Source organism: Adiantum capillus-veneris, chromosome 2 (assembly GCF_014529385.1).
Source record: "Adiantum capillus-veneris isolate H3 chromosome 2, ASM1452938v2, whole genome shotgun sequence".
In the NCBI taxonomy this organism is placed as follows: domain Eukaryota; kingdom Viridiplantae; phylum Streptophyta; class Polypodiopsida; order Polypodiales; family Pteridaceae; genus Adiantum; species Adiantum capillus-veneris.
This window is the reverse complement of record NC_140932.1, coordinates 157,428,340-157,445,979: the sequence shown is the minus strand read 5'-3', so window position 1 is coordinate 157,445,979 and position 17,640 is coordinate 157,428,340. Positions and strand designations below refer to the sequence as shown.

Below are 17,640 nucleotides of genomic sequence, written 5' to 3'. Positions count from 1 at the left end.
AACAGATGATTGGCTTTTGAGTCTTAGACTTGTATATTTGTTTACACTCTCTGCTTTCTGGAAGTGAGTGTGACAGGATTGTGCAGAAAGGATGAAAGTTGTTACTGTGGTCATGACAGAATAGGTGCAAATGTTAGAGAACAGTTAACAGTATTTGTTGCTCATGTGTACTGCTCTGTCTGCACCTATGCCATCATTTCTCGCTATTTATGTTGGATCTAAGCTATCAACTATGCCATCACCTCTCTCTCTATACATCCATATCATGGTTTTGGCTCTCTCTCCACACTGTTTTGTAGGGTTTTGCCGTCACTTTTCTTATTGTTTTTAGGGTTTTGTCACTGTTTTGTCTTTTTAGGGTTTTGAAACTCTTTTTTGCTGTTTTAAGGGTTTTGAAATTGTTTTTTGCTGTTTTTTTAGGGTTCATTACTTTATGCTATTTTAAGGTTTTGAACCTGTTTTTTGCTGTTTTCTTTTGCTTTTGCCATCATTTTTAAAGGTTTCGTCGCTCTCTTTTCAAAGTTTCAGAAGTGTCGCTTTTTTTTTTTTTTTTTTGGGGTTGGTTTGTGTTTTCTTATTGCTTTTAGGGTCTCTCTTCCTCTCTCTCTCTCTCTCTCTCTCTCTCTCTCCCTCTCTCTCTAAATTGAGAAAGGAGAAAGCCTTTCCCACTCACTTTAATGGCTAGCAAAGCGATTTCCTCTCACGAATAGGCGCATTTTGACATTGGAGATTTAAATGAAAACTTGGAAGAAGGAGATGGAAGAAGAATGGAGAGTCAAAAATACTTATTTTTTTGCGAGCAAAAGGAGAGGTAAAGAGGAGAAATAAAATCTTCAAGAGAGAATCCCTTCTCTGGAAGGCATTATTGCTACCCTTATGACAAGAAGGCCATCAAAAAAGAGATCACCAAGGAGATCACAGGGAGCATTGAGAAGAAGCTCGATGCGTAGAAGATCGGATGGGGCAAAGGTGTCAAGCAGAACCTCAAGCAAGAGGCAAGAGAGGAGGTTGAGAAGTGGATTGAAGTGGCCAAGAAAGAGAAGACCAAGGAGCATAGATTCACCCCAACTATTATTACCATGACATTGGAAGAGGAACAAAGGAAGACATGATCCATGCATGTACAAATATATGATATTAAAGACCGTGATAATGTGGATGAGGAAGTTAAGGAGCTTATGACAATGATGGAGGTGACAGTCCACAAATACCAAAGCATGGAGGGTGGGAAAGAAGAAGGCAGATATAGGCACATCCTCGGTCAAAGAAAGGGTACTACTTTTGCGTTTCCCCTCAATGGAAGCAAAGGAGGAGTTCTTGAAAAACAAGATAGGTGTCTTTTTAGGAGATGATCTTACTGGGTATAACTACCACACATGATGGAGGTCATGCCAGAGATCAAGGCAGCAAGCGAGAAGGGGAAGGTGGCTTTCTATAGAGACGACCGCATTGTGATTATGGAGAGATGTACCACATGACGGTGCAAGGCCTCAACATTGTTGCTTGGACTTGCAATGGGTCTCTAAGATTGGATGTAGGAGCCTTTGAGGATGGCTTCACTGGGAGGGACATTGTATTTTACTCGGAGATGCATCAGACACTTGGACAGAGTTTACCACATGTTAGTGGATATAGATGGGAGTCAGCCAATAGACATGAGACAAGATCAAGATGTAGGGAACGAGGGTCCGGCGGAGTGGCTGTACTTTACATGGAGGAGTTACAACTGATGATACACATTGCTCACACAGATATCATCGTAGGTAGAGAAACCCTGTTGAAACCAGCTTGGCTTGGCACTCGAAAGCCCTCTCTTTCTGTCCATCCGCTCAGCTCATGCTCAATGATGGTGCAAAATAGCATACGAGCTACTATAGGAGGGTAGATTTCATGCAAAGATGACTACATATAGAGAGCATTTTCTCTAGCTCAAAGAGAATGGGTTCTTATCTAGGCCTGCCTACTTGGACACTCACTTGTACCACGGATTAAGATGTGCTATTGGACAAATTCGGACATCATTACATCAGTTGGAGATTGGTCGATATTGAAGCATTTCAACTAAGGCTAGGTTGTCTCAGCTGTGTAAGGGAGAGCCAGAGTCAGAGCTTCACCATATATGCCATTGTACATCATACTATGGGATATGCGGCTACTTTCACTAAAGAGGGTTTTGAGCTTCTATCTAGAGTTATGAGATACCATGATCAGAGATGTCTTGGCCTCTATCTATTGGAGACTTAGCGATATACACTTTATGTATATCTACCTCTCAGGCTCTTGATACCCACCTTTTACGACTCTAGTATTGTTTCTGTTTAGTTAGTTTCTTTCCTTTTTATCCAGATTTTGTTTCAGATTCCCCATGATTAAACTCTTTGGTCTCATAGGTCAATATGGCCTTTAGAAGCTCAAAAGGGGAAATCAAGACAATGACAAAAGGGTAGAAGAGATTGTCATAGGCAAATTTGCCAATGTGTTTCAACCTCAAGTCTCTCTCTCATCAGGGCATGAATGCAATCTCTTTGGCAAAGGCTTATACAAGCTAAGGATGGTAACCAAAGTTTGTGGAGAGATATCACACTGTTTGTGGTTTTAGGAGCTCAAGGCATTCTCCATTTAAGAAACTAAAGGGGTGTACAACATGGTGTTTTTGCAAGTAAGCGATTGAATCTGGAGGGGTACAAGAAGTGATTCTGTCAAGAAACTCATTGTAAGGCTGATTTGAAAAGGGTTTTTTAATTAGGAAAACTCAAAAAGTTCAAATTGAGTAGTTTCTCTTTGAAAATTAAGGCTAAGCGCCTTTCAAAAGGTAAGTTGTAGGTCGTGAGGAATTATACGTTTTCATTATGATCAACTCCAAGAGTTACTATGAATAAAGCAAAGGTGTAGGTTGTGGGTTTAGTTTTTATTGCCCACCCCCAGAGGAGTCACTCATCTAAAACTTCCTATATCGCGTGCATTCAAGAGATTAATACCTCCATTTGCATATTACATTTACATTGTGGGCTTATTTAAGAAATCCACTCCCTCTAATGTATTCATTCATAAAGAGATATATTTTGGACTACTAATAATCTTCTTCATTTAACTCGTGTGATATGATACATATTTTGAAAAGTGACCACCCGAGAGCACAATCAGCTTATATTAGATATATTAGATGTTATATTTTGATATGACTCTTGGGAGATGTATCTTGACATATTATTTTTACGCTTGGATTTTTATCTTTATGGTCTCATGAGGTTTGGCCAAAAAACCTTTGGAGTATGACAGAGGGTGAGGTACAAGGGGACTATAAGTAAGAATGTAATCTTTGGATTTATGCTAATATATTTTCAAAATCAAAGCGAAAGATTATAGAAATGATTGGATAGTAAATTAACTTGAAAATGTAATATTTGTATTACTCAATGGAATTCAAGTTAGAAAAGAAATGTTTGGAGGTAATGATTCCAAGTTGGTATCGTTTTTTAAAGTTAGGTTAGGTAGGAAAGATTGTAGCTTATGGGAGGAAGGTCTCACATGGGATCAAATAGGTGGTTTTGTGTTTTTTGGTTGGGCAAATGAGGTAGATATAGGTTGGGCAAATGAGGTTGATATTGATGAAGATTGGGATAGGAGGAAGTGGTAGCAAATTACTAGCTACAAGTATAAATTTAGGTCATCCCAAGACCAGGGTGTTCCGGTGCTAGATGTGGTGTCTGTTTCTTGACTATCTAAGATTGTAGAGTGAAGGCAAGAGAAGAGAAGTAGAAAGTGTTGCTAATTGTAGATGGACTCTTGGAGCTCCTCCACCACTTAAGGGCATGAAAGGAAAGCTTAGTATGGATATAATTGGTATAATTATTGCAACTTCTTGTGGGAAGAGCTTGATATCATCCACAACAGATAAGTTTCCTCCTTGAGGCCTCACAAAGAAGGTAGGTGCGGTTAGGATCAAAGTCAGGGGGGGTCGGGGGACGGTCAATCTAGGCCATCTAACATGTTGGAGTTCCTTGCTATAATTCTGCAATGCAATTGCAGAATTATAGCAGTGCAACTGCTGTAATTAGGTGCGGTTAGGATCAAAGTTAGGGGTCGTGGGACAACCAATTTAGGTCATCTAGGTTGGAGTTCCTTGCTATAATTATGCAGTGCAACTACTGAATGTTCGACATGTCAATTGTTGTAATCTTCTATAGCGTTGGCCAACCAAACCTTGCCAACTTAGCATGCATTAGACATGTTCGATCCTCACCAAGTCAGCAGCCAAAGTATATGCCGTTCGATCGTACCATGTTCGCAGTCGGGCAACATGCAGCAATCATAACCTACCAAGTCAATAGCTGGAGAATGGGGAAGAAGAGTCCTGAATATGTTCAATCCTCACCAAGTCATCAGCCAAAGTATATGCCGTTCGATCGTACCATGTTCGCAGTCGGGCAACATGCAGCAATCATAACCTACCAAGTCAATAGCTGGAGAATGGGAAAGAAGAGTCTTGAATATAAGCATAAGGGAGGGTACACATTGACAGGGAAGGAGAGAGAGTTGACGATAGTGTGAAAAACATTATCTTGTTCATTTCTCACATGTGAGATTGAAACTTGTGAACCCAATTTAGAGATATTACACAATTAATGGAAAGTATAAACAAGGGCTCATGGGTCTTTGCCCAAATGGGAGAGAGAAGAGAGGGAACCCACATCATCACTTACTAGAGTGATGATGTATAGGCCTATGTGCATAATAGAGAAGGTCATAAATTTCCACAAAGAATGTTCTATCTTTGATTCTTTACTTGAATGGTGTCTCTCTTAGTGTGAGCATGGTTAAGTAATTACAAAGAGAGGTAAAAAATAAATTCAAGAACAAAGGTTAGAGGAAATGGAAATTTATAATAAAAGATGCAACCAATGTCGATCTCCAATTCTAGTTTTGCGCTACTTCTGTATTGCTATCTATTCTCTAGGTGGATGTCGCATTTAGCTGCAAATGCGACATCCACCCCTTCCTCAAGAGGCAAGGCCTCCACGTTAGTAAAAGGGTAGCAAGCCGGAGCCCGCAAGTCTGAGATACTGCCTGCGCTTCCAGAGGAGGCTCGTTGGTGGCTGCCCGACGCCCGCAATTCTATAGCAGGAGCATGGCTTACGAATCACGATGCTAGCAAGGCGCAAAGAAGGTGGACTGCCAGGTCAAACAGCAAGTAGCCCTTCCCCGCTACCCACAATTCAAGAGGAGGAGCTCTGCGTTGCCAGAACGTATATATTCCCAGTTTCTACGGGCAGCTGGAGTTGAACAGGCTTGCTTCCATACCTTCTCGGACCTTTCATCCCCCCCGCAGCCCTGATGCACTGCGAGAGCTCTCTCTCTCTCTCTCTCTCTCTCTCTCTCTCTCTCTGCTGCGGGATGGCTCTGTTGTGCAGAGCAATCACTGGCCATGCTCCTAGCGGCCTACTGCAATGCTCTCTTGAAGAGGGCTAGAGTCTCGACCCCCTTTCTCTGCTCTCGAACCTGCAGCTTTGATATGGCTGGCTGGGCGTTTTGCGCAGAGCTACGGACGATGAAGGGAATGAAAGCCGGGAGGTGAACCGGCAGGCGAAGAGGTGGAAGAGAGAGAGAGAGAGAGAGAGAGAGAGAGAGAGAGAGAAAAGCACGTAGCTGTACTCAATCACTACCAAACCAACGAAAATTTACTCCAGGGTGCAAGTCCTTTCCATTGCCAACATTGGCTCACACACTAGAGTCACCTGCCCTACCGCACGACACCTTTGAGCCTCCTGCTCTGCATCTTCATAAGCCGTCGGCTCACGCAACGAGCTCCAGGACCCTAGCTGCCCATGCTTATTACTTCTTCTCAATTTTAAGTATTCAAGAAATTATGTTGAACAATGAAAACTTAGCAAAATTAAACAAGTAGTGTTTTAAAGTATAACACCTTCAAGTTCTCTCATGTCAAGCGCTCTCAAAGTCCCAAATCTATCCATCTATCTATACTATACACAATGGGGGGAGGGATTGTGGTCCCTCCTCCCTACCACCCGTCACCAACTCCTTCATCCAACGCTTTTGGGCTGTGTTCACTGCTAGGTAGATACGAGGGAGAGAGAGAGAGAGAGAGAGAGAGAGAGATAGATGAATTATCGTCCACGGAGGTCAGATATGACCTATGGGACCAAAACAAAACATTACATCTGTTCGTGAGGGCGTTGGATACATATCAGTTAGGGACTGAGGGTCCATCAAGGGGGGGGGGGGGGGGGGGGGGGAGGATACGATCAAGAGAAGAGCCCTAAGGGGGGTCAGGTGGAGGGGGGGCTGGCTTGGGAGTTCAAAACTCTTGAATGATGGCTTTACCGTCACGATAGACTGCTCATTTACCTTGCTTACGTGCGTCATGCACCTTTTTGAGCTCGCTTGCTTTAAGCTTGAGTTGATTTGTAGTCAATTCCTCGGCAATCCAGAGCTTTGTCCCCTTGAGACGGTAGGATTGGTGTAGCTTCCTTGTCCGTTCTTCTTTGGTTTTGAAAGTGAGGATACATTGGCCAAGTGGTATATGCCTATGCGTGTCGTTGATCCAGGAGACAGTGTCGGGCTCGATGTTGATTGGTTGAAGAGTGCCATTAAGCTTGGTGATGGCTTCTTTGAGGGTGTCCTCCTCGATGCACCAGGGTGAAGAGAGAGAGAGAGAGAGAGAGAGAGAGAGAGAGAGAGAGAGAGAGAGAGAGAGAAGCACATTTTAGCTCATTTGCTCCAACAAAACTTGCCAATAGCCATGAGGATGACGAAGTCCTCAATGGCAACTCCACCACTGTTTTCAATTCCTCTCTTGCTCGAGCTATTTGTGTGAGCGCAATGCAATGGCTAGCACAACGGTTGATGTGAAGGAGTATCCCAATTCTTATGTCGTCATTGTGGACATACTTGGCCTCAAATCCTCAAGCATAAGGGTGATTGTGGAGAGTGGAAATGTGTTGCTGCTCTCAGGGGAGCGGAAGGAGGAGGAGGAGTCAACAGATATGAAGGTGAAGTACTTATCGATAGAGCAGAGAATCTAGACTATACATAGCGGGGGGGGGTCCGGCCTCTTGTCCCTACCACATGCCAGCACCTCCTTCATCTGGCTCCTTCGGGAAGTGTTGATTGCGTAGAGAGAGAGAGAGAGAGAGAGAGAGAGAGAGAGAGAGAGAGAGAGAGAGAGAGAGAGAGAGAGAGAGAGAGAGAGAGAGAGAGAGAGAGAGAGAGAAGCGCATTCTGACATTTGCAGCCTGCATTTTAGCTCATTTTCTCCAAGAGAACTCACAAACAGCCATGGAGGCCGTGATCGGCCGTGACCCCCTTCTCCATCTCATCCAATAGCATCTTAGCTGCGAGGATGACAAAGTCGTCAATGGCAACTCCAAGTACACTGCTTCCGATCCCTCTCCTGGCTGAGCTTAGTTGCGTGAGCGCAATGCAACGGCTAGCACAACTATTGACGTGAAGGAGTACCCCAATTCCTATGTCTTCATCACTAGGATGCCTATCCTCAAATCCTCAGACATTGTGGAGAGTGGAAAGGTGTTGCTGCTCTAAGGGGAGGGAAGAAGGAGGAGGAACCAACATATATGAAGGTAAAGAACTTATTGATGGAGTGGAGAACTCTCAAATTCCTGAGGAATTCTCACTTTGCCAAGTGATGCAAATGTGGAGAACATCTCAGTTGTGTGCCTGGATGGAGTCCTCATAGTGATTGTCCCTAAAATCCCTCCACTTGCTCTGCAAGCCCTTGCTTTTCCATTTGCGACGAGGCCTCTATGCAGTTTTTGGCATCGCCATGCCTCCCATCTCTTGCCCTTCTCTAAGCACTAGGGGTTTCATGAACACTAAGCAGTGCCAAGAAGGCTACCTGTCGGAATGTTGTCATGGAGTCTATTGATTGCGACTCATGGAGTGCATTGATTGCAGCAGGGTATGTCCAACAAGGTCAATGCTAGGATCAAAAGCTCTGGGCTGTTTTCAATCAGGGAATGTTGAAAGAAAACATCATGCTTGGCATTGCTTGGTCGACATGTATGCCATATGTGGTGCACTTCACAAAGCTCAAAAAGTGCTTGATGAGCTACCTATCTTGGATGTCTCTCTTGGAATGCACTGATTGTGGGGTGAGCTTCTTGTAAGCCTTGCATGCTAAATCAGAGGTGCAAAGGCTTGGGGCAGTGAGCAATAGCGCAAGGCTTTGAGGAAGAGCAAATCAAGGCCACTTTAGGTATATGGGGACCGCTTCCACCCGTTAGTATGCGAAAATGATTCAGCTGACAAGAAAAAGAAAGATTATGTATAGATGAATAGACAATATTTGGAAGAAGAGAGCAGCCATGAAGATTGATAGAAAAGGAGAGAAACCAAAGGGCCAAAAGTGTAATTTGTGAATCATTGCTTTGATGAATCTTTTGAGGTCTTCCTTGGCTTTGAAAGTTTTGTAAAACATTGAGTCACCTAGTTCGGATGCTCCTAGATTGCGTGTCTCACTCGTAGAGTCTCCGAAGTATGATTGCTACCTGAAAAGCTGTGTGCGTAATGCACAAATTTGAGACTACTTTTTCTTTTGCTTTCAAAAATAGAAAAGTAACTATTTTTTTTTCCAAAAGTAGTAGTTGAAGTGAAACTCTATTTGCATCTCATAATTACAAGTGTTTCTAGAATTAAATGGAAAATTACATGTGTGAAATAACAAATCACAATTTAAATGCTTAAGATTAACCAAAATAAGAAAATTGATAAAATTATTGAGTTTGATTCTAATGTCACAACACCAAATTAGGCTTGCAATTAGCCATACCTACGTAGACAACATATTTACACCATACTATCTTTCAGATAAGGTGTGATAATGAATTCAATGCCAAGAAGGTAGCAAAACAAGGGATTCATCTCCCAATTTCTTTCTAGATGATTATGTCACAGATGTGCTTTGCACTTGGCATTCGCATACCTAGAGTCCCATGCTTAATTGAAACTCCTTATGCTTTCCATCAATCACATTATGGCTTACAAAAAAAGTTGACAAGTGCTAACCCACTCTCTTTCCCTTTCCAAGATACATTTGGATCAACTTGCTTATGCCCTTTTGGAGTGCTCCATTACAAGTATTGTGCTCTTGTTATCAAGCTTGATCTTTGCACATTATGCTCATTGCAAGTTTAAGAGGTTGTATGATATCGTACACTACTAGAGTGCTCAAATTGTGCTCACATATAAACTTGTTTCCCTCACATTTTCATCCATGACTTAGACCTACATACTTTCCTCTCCCAACCCCATAGTGTGGGCTCTCCATTGTGATTCTCATCACCACAATCCTTGGGCATGAGTCACTTATCCATCCCATACATAGTACATCACATGTATCTTTGGGGAGTGTTTGAAAATAGGTCAATCGCTCTAAAACAAGTGGTGGTTGATCATTTTGGCGAAAGGGCAGTCACTTTTGTGACTTTTACCCTTTTGCCTACTCTGTTCTGTGTGACCGATTGGCTACGGCGCTCACCTACTCTGAGGTTTCCTACCAATTGAACCCACGACCTTTGGGGAGAGTTTGAAAATAGTTCAATCGCTCTAGACCAAGTGGTGGTTGATCGTTTCGGCGAAAGGGCAGTCACTTTTGTGACATTTACCCTTCCGCCTACTCCGTTCTGTGTGACACATGTATCTTTGGTGCCATAGGTCACATATTTTACCTCTGAAGGATGGTAATAAATTCTCTCTCTCTCTCTCTCTCTCACACACACACACACACACACACACACACACACACACTTCATTCAAATGGATAGGAAATGGCACATATGCAAATCTCTCTAAGGAACTAAGCACACAAAAAAGCTAGAGACCAACTCAATGGGCCTCTCTTGTGGAGGGCCTTCACAAAAAGAAGGGCCTACAATAAAAGAAAGTGGTCAAACACTCCACTTAGAGACACTTTCTCTTCACACGTGCTGAACAATTTTTAGTTCGGAGATGCTTATGGAGTCCATTCGCATCTAGAGACACTTGGACAAGAAACATTTTATGCTAAGTTGACAAGCTTGTTGCCATGCAATGAGTGAGTTTTTCCACAACCTCCATCACATATGTCTCTCAGTTTTCCTATCATGCAAAATAATTAGGGGTATTTTTTAGTCTTCACAAGGAGCTACACGTGCTCATCTAGGGAGTTCCCATGGAATGGAAAATGCATACCTTGTGGCTAAATGACACGCCTCCTATCAAGAGGGATCAATGGTCACATTATGGCAAAAAATGGGCAAAAAGGGTTTGTGTAAGAAAGTGATTAAGTTCATTTAGTGAAGAATTGATGATGAAAATGGCTCTAAATATAGTTTTCCCGATACTAAATTGAAGACTATTCACTCCATTAAAAGCGTACGTATATCCATATCTTCATGCATGAAATAGAAGCCACTTTCCTTGTTTTTCTTGTCAAGTTTCTCTCTATCTTTGTAACTTTCAATTAATCTCAAGGCAACCTCACAATGACTATGATGTGGATCATCTCTGTGTCATTTTTTTCAGAGCTCTACCATTCTTGCTAATAGGTTCATTACCGTTGTTACTTCATTTCTATGGTACTTCAAAGAGAAAGCATTCTCTCTCATTCAATGAGTGCTTCAAATAACACCTCTAGCAACAAGTTTCATATGAATATCAAGCTTAATAAAGAGTATGCAACTACAAGAAACGTAACCTAAAGGTGTCTCAAAGATGTACACAGGGCAAACAGACTTGGAAACAAAGGAAAGAAACATATTGATTTGTGGATAGATGGAAGCACTTACCTAGTAGACCCACTCACTAGAAAGTATCCACCATTTTATTCTACTCATGATTTGATTAGATTTGTTGAAGATGGGATTGATGGTTTATTGTGGTATCTTCTCAAACCACCAAGAAACTAAAACCTAAAAGAATCTATTCTTTAGAGATAGAAGATTTGCTTCATCTTATGTGATACAATTGGAGTGCAAAAAGGGATATAGAGTGATTTCAAGAATTTGGTTTTAAGTTTTGAAATATTGCAAAATTAAAGGATTTGGGTTTCCAAAATCTCACATTGTACAATCTAGGAAAAGTAAGACTTTTTGATTGAACAAAAAAACATCAAAACAATTTGGAGAGTATTACTACATTCAAGTAATAATTCCATATGAGAAACAAAAGAGAGATTTTATAATAAATATAATGCTTTCAATAACATAAAAATGGATATTTTAAAGTTCACATTGCTATGGTCTAGTATTATGGAATAGATGAAATTGAGTGTGAAGGGAAATTTAAATTGGTAATGAAGCTCATATTATTCAAAAATGCCAAGACAAGAATAAGTATTTCATTAATGAATGCAGCCTTGGATTATAATCAAGTTTTGAGTAGGCTTTTTTAGCCTTTTTTTTAGACAAATGTAGGATGTGGGCCTAAGAGGTTACTTTCTCTCTCTAGCTTTTTGAAAGTGAAGGGAGTAAAGGGGTTTGGCCACATTAGCAAAAACCTGGGTCACTAAGAGGCAAAATTTGACTTTTTTTTCAAAAAACTTTTTTAACTTATTTTTGACTCAAAACTCCCTCCCAACATATATACATATCCAAAAATCATTTTTTGACCCTTTTTTTTTACCTACAAGCTTTGAAAGTCCATTTTTTCAAATTCTTTTCCAAAAAAAAAAACACTTTGCTCTCTGCTCCTCCTCCCTCCTCTCTCCCTCTCCTCTCCCTCCCTGCCCCTACCTTCTTCCTCCTCACCTCTCTCTTCCTCCCCCCCTGCCCCCTTCTCTCCTTCCTCTCCCTCCCCCTCTCTCTTTTCATCCTTTGCTTCCTCATGCAACACCTGCCATGGTGCTTACGGACATCACAAATCATTTGCTTCCACCACCACGTACTTCGCACACCAAAAGAGTACATATTTGCTTGCCCACAACGTTTGCACTGAAGGCCACATGTGAGGGTGAGCAAAGGTCATCACGAGAACGTCGTGCCGGCAGTGAGACAAACTTTAACCTATTGGAGAGTGATGCCTTATTTGTGAACACAATACCCATCATTCATAGACAATAAACGAGGTAATTAGCCTTTTGCTTCTTTATATCCATATAATTAAAACCTCTTAAACTATATGATTTGTTGATTTTCATCAGTGTTGCCAAAATCATTGTTTTCTTCTTAAGGAATATAATTATTTTAAGCTAGAGGTTGATTAGTATGCATTTAAATATTTCATCAAAGTGAACCTTTGCAATTTGACCCAAGTTCCTCTGATTGGAGGGTGGTTGCAAATGCTTGGAGATTTCTAGAGTCAAAGTTCAAGGTATTTACACTCATCGTATGTTTGCGATTTAGTTAATTATTTATCATGTTTCTCAAAACATTTTATTATGTTTCTCACTTTGTGTTGTGGTCAGATTGTTTTATAGTTGCATGACTATCCATAGTCATTGGGATTGATGGGTTAGAGAAAAGGCTAGTTTTTTTATTTAGAAGAAATCTATTTGCCCCAATGATCTTGTTTTGCCACCTTCTAAGAATCCAAAGAGCAATGAACCACTTAAGAGTCCTATGGGCAAGAAGCTGGGAAGAAAGAGAGGGACAAAGCAAGGAGAAAGGAAAGAATAAATAGACAAAAACTCCCATCCTTTAAAGGCCAAGGGAAGGGCCCAACCTATCATTTACACAAAAATTTCAAACTACAAAAGCTTCATTCTACAAAGAAGGAAAAGAAAGTTTTGTCACCTCTCAAATTTCCATTCAATTCATGGACTAAGGGCGGGCAAGTCATCCAAGAAGACAAAGAAGTTACCAAAGAAGTCATCTAGGCCAAAGAAGTCATTCAAGCCAAAAAAAATTCACCTTAGACCTAAGATGTCCCCCAAGAAACCACCCATAAGTCCCCCAAGAAGTCTCCCAAGAAATTACATAAGAAGGAATCAATCCCTCAATCACATAGGAATCTACCAAAGTCACTATCTCGTGAGCCTCCCCTCAATCACGAGAGCCACTAAAATCACCATTACCCGAGTCATCTCACTAGAGGAGCCCAAGTCAAAGAGGTAAAGAGTGAGTTCCAAAAAGGATGAGAATCTCATCGTGCTAGAAAACAGATACATTTGTCTTTATGAGGCCCTAATTATTGTAATGAAGCCCTAATTTTCCATGTAATGTAGCTCTAATCATTGTACAATTTTTTATAAATGTAACTCAACCTTTGTTTATCCATACTTACAAATGCAAACAAATTTTGAGTCTATGAACTTGCACACCACAATTTATTTTTAATTTTTCTCTTGTTTTACCTCACATTAGAAATGTAATGGAAATGGCTTATGAACATTGAGAATAGGGGAATTAAGAGAACTATAGTGAGCATTTTTATGAGACTACTTTGAGATCATAGAGGGTGAACTTAATTAGCGGTAGCAACATAACCATTATACTTAATTAACTTGGCATGAACAATACTTTTGCAAGAGAGAGAATTAGAGAACTTGACAACAATTGAGGAGTGGATTTATGTGGAGCTGGTCCCCCCTCCAATAGGCTTTTGTATTATAGATTCTCCCATAAAGAGAGACTTGGTACAATACACTGTGTTCCTTGTGGCCTAGGTGATGCTATGAAGATGGAAAGCTTCATGCATCACGAGCATAACATAAACTTTGTAAAAACATTAACCATCCCCGGCCTCAGTCCCAAGGCCTCAAACACCTTCGAAAGTGGAGAGGGCTAGCGGGGAATGAGGGCAGGGAAGAGGAAGAAAGAATCATTCATAGGAGAAAGAAATAGTTCCTCACTTATCATCACTCTTCTTGCTTAGCATAGCATAATAGCATAGTCATGAAGATGGAGAAGATGGCAAGCTTAAGCATTGAAGCATGGCTCTTGGTTGGATTTGCATTCCATAGCCAAGAGTGCTGGTGTAGGCTCTCAACTTCTCAACAAGCTTGGAGAAGGGGATGGAGTTCTTTCACTTTCACCAAGTGAGAATGTGTGAAAAATGAGTGTGTGAGAGAGTGTCTATCCCCAAGCACATCCCTTGCTTGTTGTGGTCAACACCTCCTTGTAGCTCAAGCTTGAAGCTCATTGGACCCCTCTAAGACTAGCCAATCACATACACAATGTATTTCAAGAAACATGGGTAGCCTTTGGGCAAGTGTCCTCCTTACCCCTTTGAGAGAGAGAGCTTGAAAATATCTATATATTTGTTGAGTTGAATTAGAAGGTCATTGGACCCCTCTTTAGCCTAGCCAATAGGATTCAGGCACACCATGTGGCTAAGCATAGGGAGAGCTTGACATGTGTCCATGTGCCCCTTGAGAAAGGGAGTGCCCTTTGGGAGAGTGGGAGGTTAAGTCAAATATTCTCCTAACTTTGGGGCTTTCCCCCTCCTTTGTAGGGTCTCTATTTTACTCAAGCCCCTCAAGCACCTTACCTCCTCCATGCATGGGAAGCTTCTCAAGCACCTTACTTGTCAAGCATGATAAGCACTTCAAGCACCTTAGTCAGCAAGCACGACAAGCACCTCAAGCACCTTAGTCAACAAGCACGACAAGCACCTCAAGCTTGGGCCAAGTTCCCACCTCAAGCATAGCCTTAGCTTGCCTAAGGTGGAAGAACTTTTAACACTAACCTTTGGAGGTATTTAATGAAGCTAACCCTAAGGTCTTTTAATCTCCATTAGATGCACATTGCTCTCCCCTTTTTGGACCCCTATTGAGATGTAACCATCTCTCCTCTTGGTCCCTGCTGAGATAAGTTTAGAAGCACTTATTGCACATCCACATCCCCTATTGAGATGCAACCATTTCTCCTTTTGGTCCCCTGCTGAGATAGGTCTAGAAGCACATATGTATATCCTAAAGGCTTGTTCCCCTTTTATCTTACCATATTAAATGATCAGTTTAATATGATAAAATCATTTGGTAAAGTTAGATATTATATTTTATGACAAGAGAAGTTTACCCAATGAACCAAGAGACTAGTTCAATACTATGAAGTCATCACAACTAACAATTGGAAATAAAAATTGTTTGTATTGATAGATAAAATTAAATTAAATAAGCTATAACTAGCTCCTTCTAGCTAGTGGCTCAAAAGAAATAACCTTTGGAGGAAGACATGTGATACATAAGAGTGTATTCTCCACTCTAGTACTCACAATAGTACCATTAACTTCAAATTTGTATTTTACATCTTGTAATCTCAATTCATAGAGATAATCAACTTTCTAAGCTCACCGAATAGCTTGACTTTGATTTTGAATTCAAGCTCAGAACATTTTTGCTCATAATAAAGAGAAATCCAGTTACTTAGCTTTCCTCTCCATCTTTTGTAATCATACTTAAAACTAAGGATTGACAAGAAATTTGATTGGAGATAAACATAAAATATAGCCTTACCTTGTAGTTAATATAGTCACCATTGTGAAAAGTCTCTTTGGAACTCTTGACAAGAAATTTGATGGGAGATAAACATATAATATGGGATTACCTTACACTTAATAGTGTAATTGTTGTGGAAAGTCTCTTTGGAACTATAGTCCTCTCCATGTACATTATCCACTTCGGCTATCGACAAATTTTGTTCAACCACATGGTTTTTGTTTTTTGCTAATCCATAGATTTATAAAGATGTGGACTAGTATAAACCATTGAATTCTTATCCTTCTTGAAATTTGTCTTGGTATCATCTCTCTCTATATATCATCTTTGATTTTAGTTTTGAAGCTATCTATGGTACATGTATCAGAGGGTTCCAAATCTAGTGATTTGAAAGTGAAATTGGTAACTCTTGCACCTGTCAATGCCCACCCTCTGTGGTTGAAATCTTATATTTGTTCAAAATGCAAAAACAAACTAATTGCTTTGTAAAAAGAAGATGGCTTGTCTCCATATATAAAATTTGCAATCCCTTTATAGATTTCTTTGAATGTGTCACTCAAGATTTCTACATGTTTCCACTCCATGGCTATGGATGGAAAGACGTCTATAAATATTTAAAAAAAGGTAAACTCATTCTTGTACATTGTACACACTAGGAAAGCAAACATGTTTCACTTCAAGAATGCAAATATTGATTTAAGATCAACACCATTTTCTTGGCCAAGTAAACATTGTACTCAACAAGCCGGTGTATTTTTAGTTCTCAAAAAAGTAAAAAGTACCTTTGTACTCTATCCCCAAGGTTAACTTTGAAGATGACCAAAATGCTAGTTGATTTAGCCGTTTCTAACAAGGTAGAAGACCTTTTAAACATTTCTAATTAACCAAAGACAAAAACCAAAGTTAAAGAAATAAAAAATGTCATATTTTTGTATATGTGTCAAGATTCTATTTGCCAATTCTTTGATCAAATGACCCTTTTTTATCTGTTTTTGGCCAGAGTGCAATCAATCAATGAAAATGAGGACCATCGAATTCTATATATGAATTACATTTGATCTAACTAAATGTGAATTTATTGTGAACTAAACGTGATGAAGTTGGAACTTACGAATTCTAAATGTGAATTAACTAAATGTAAGTAAACAATTTAGTGCCATTCAAAACAAAATTTTCATAAATTGAATATAAATTCTTATCAAAATGAGATTTTTCATAAATTTCAAGGTCTATGTATGATGACAACGTATGATAACAAAAAATTGAGCTTCATAACTTAGTTTCTAAACCAAAAATTTTTAATAATAAAAAAACCCAAATCTTGAAAACGCTAATTAATAGAAAAATTTTGGTCTTTCAAAGCCTCTTTCATTAACATGATGAGATTATGGGGCAAAATTTAAGGTCTATAATGTATCTATACGCCATCATCCATCAATTAAGCATCTTTCAAGGTTTCAAACTCACAAAATCTTGTGATTTAAGATCATTTAACAAAATTTATAGTGCGTAATTTCTTGAAAAACAACCATTGCTATGAAAAACCATTGAAAGTGACATATAGATTCCCCAATTGTGTCCAGATGAGGTATTTGTATAGAAATAAATGAGATGAATGAAGAAATCCAAAAGTGGAATGTATTTTAAGGCTAATCTTTGATAAATAAAAAATAAGAATTTCAACATGCGCATTTTTTGGGAGATGACATAAATCACATCATGTGAGTTGCATAACTAGAAAATAGTATCATCTTAAGTAATGGAGTGGTAGATCTACTATATATGTTGCATAAGACAATGCAAATTTGGATGAACTAAATTTTTTATGCGGTCGTGAATTGAATTCACAAATGTTGCATATTTGACCCACACAACTTGCTATATTTAAGTCTAGTCTCAAAGAATTTATTTTCACATGAAAGTTGCAAAAATGTCGAGCATGTATATAAGGAGTTACCATGGATTCTAACATGCATCTTGCTCATTTTTTTTCTTATACTAGGGTACGAGTTTTAGAGAAAAACAACTACTACTTTGAGTAGGTGCTTTTCATGAGTGCAATTACTATTGAGTTTGTGTACAAAATTGGGGGATTATAATTTTTATCAGTACTTTGGCTAACATTTTATAAGTTTGTAAAATAATTTCTTGAGATCTTTTCTAGATTTCATGTACCTTTTTATTTAAGCTCGTGAAAAAAGGACATAAAGTGTCCTTTTGGTACTGAACTAGTGTGAACAATACATTGG

At 39.7% G+C, this 17,640-nt stretch overlaps 1 pseudogene; it reads left to right on the top strand.

Annotated features, from left to right (window-relative positions):
• Positions 1 to 7,296: 7,296 nt before the first annotated feature.
• Positions 7,297 to 7,836, top strand: LOC147463929 (17.3 kDa class II heat shock protein pseudogene; annotated as a pseudogene).
• Positions 7,837 to 17,640: the final 9,804 nt, after the last annotated feature.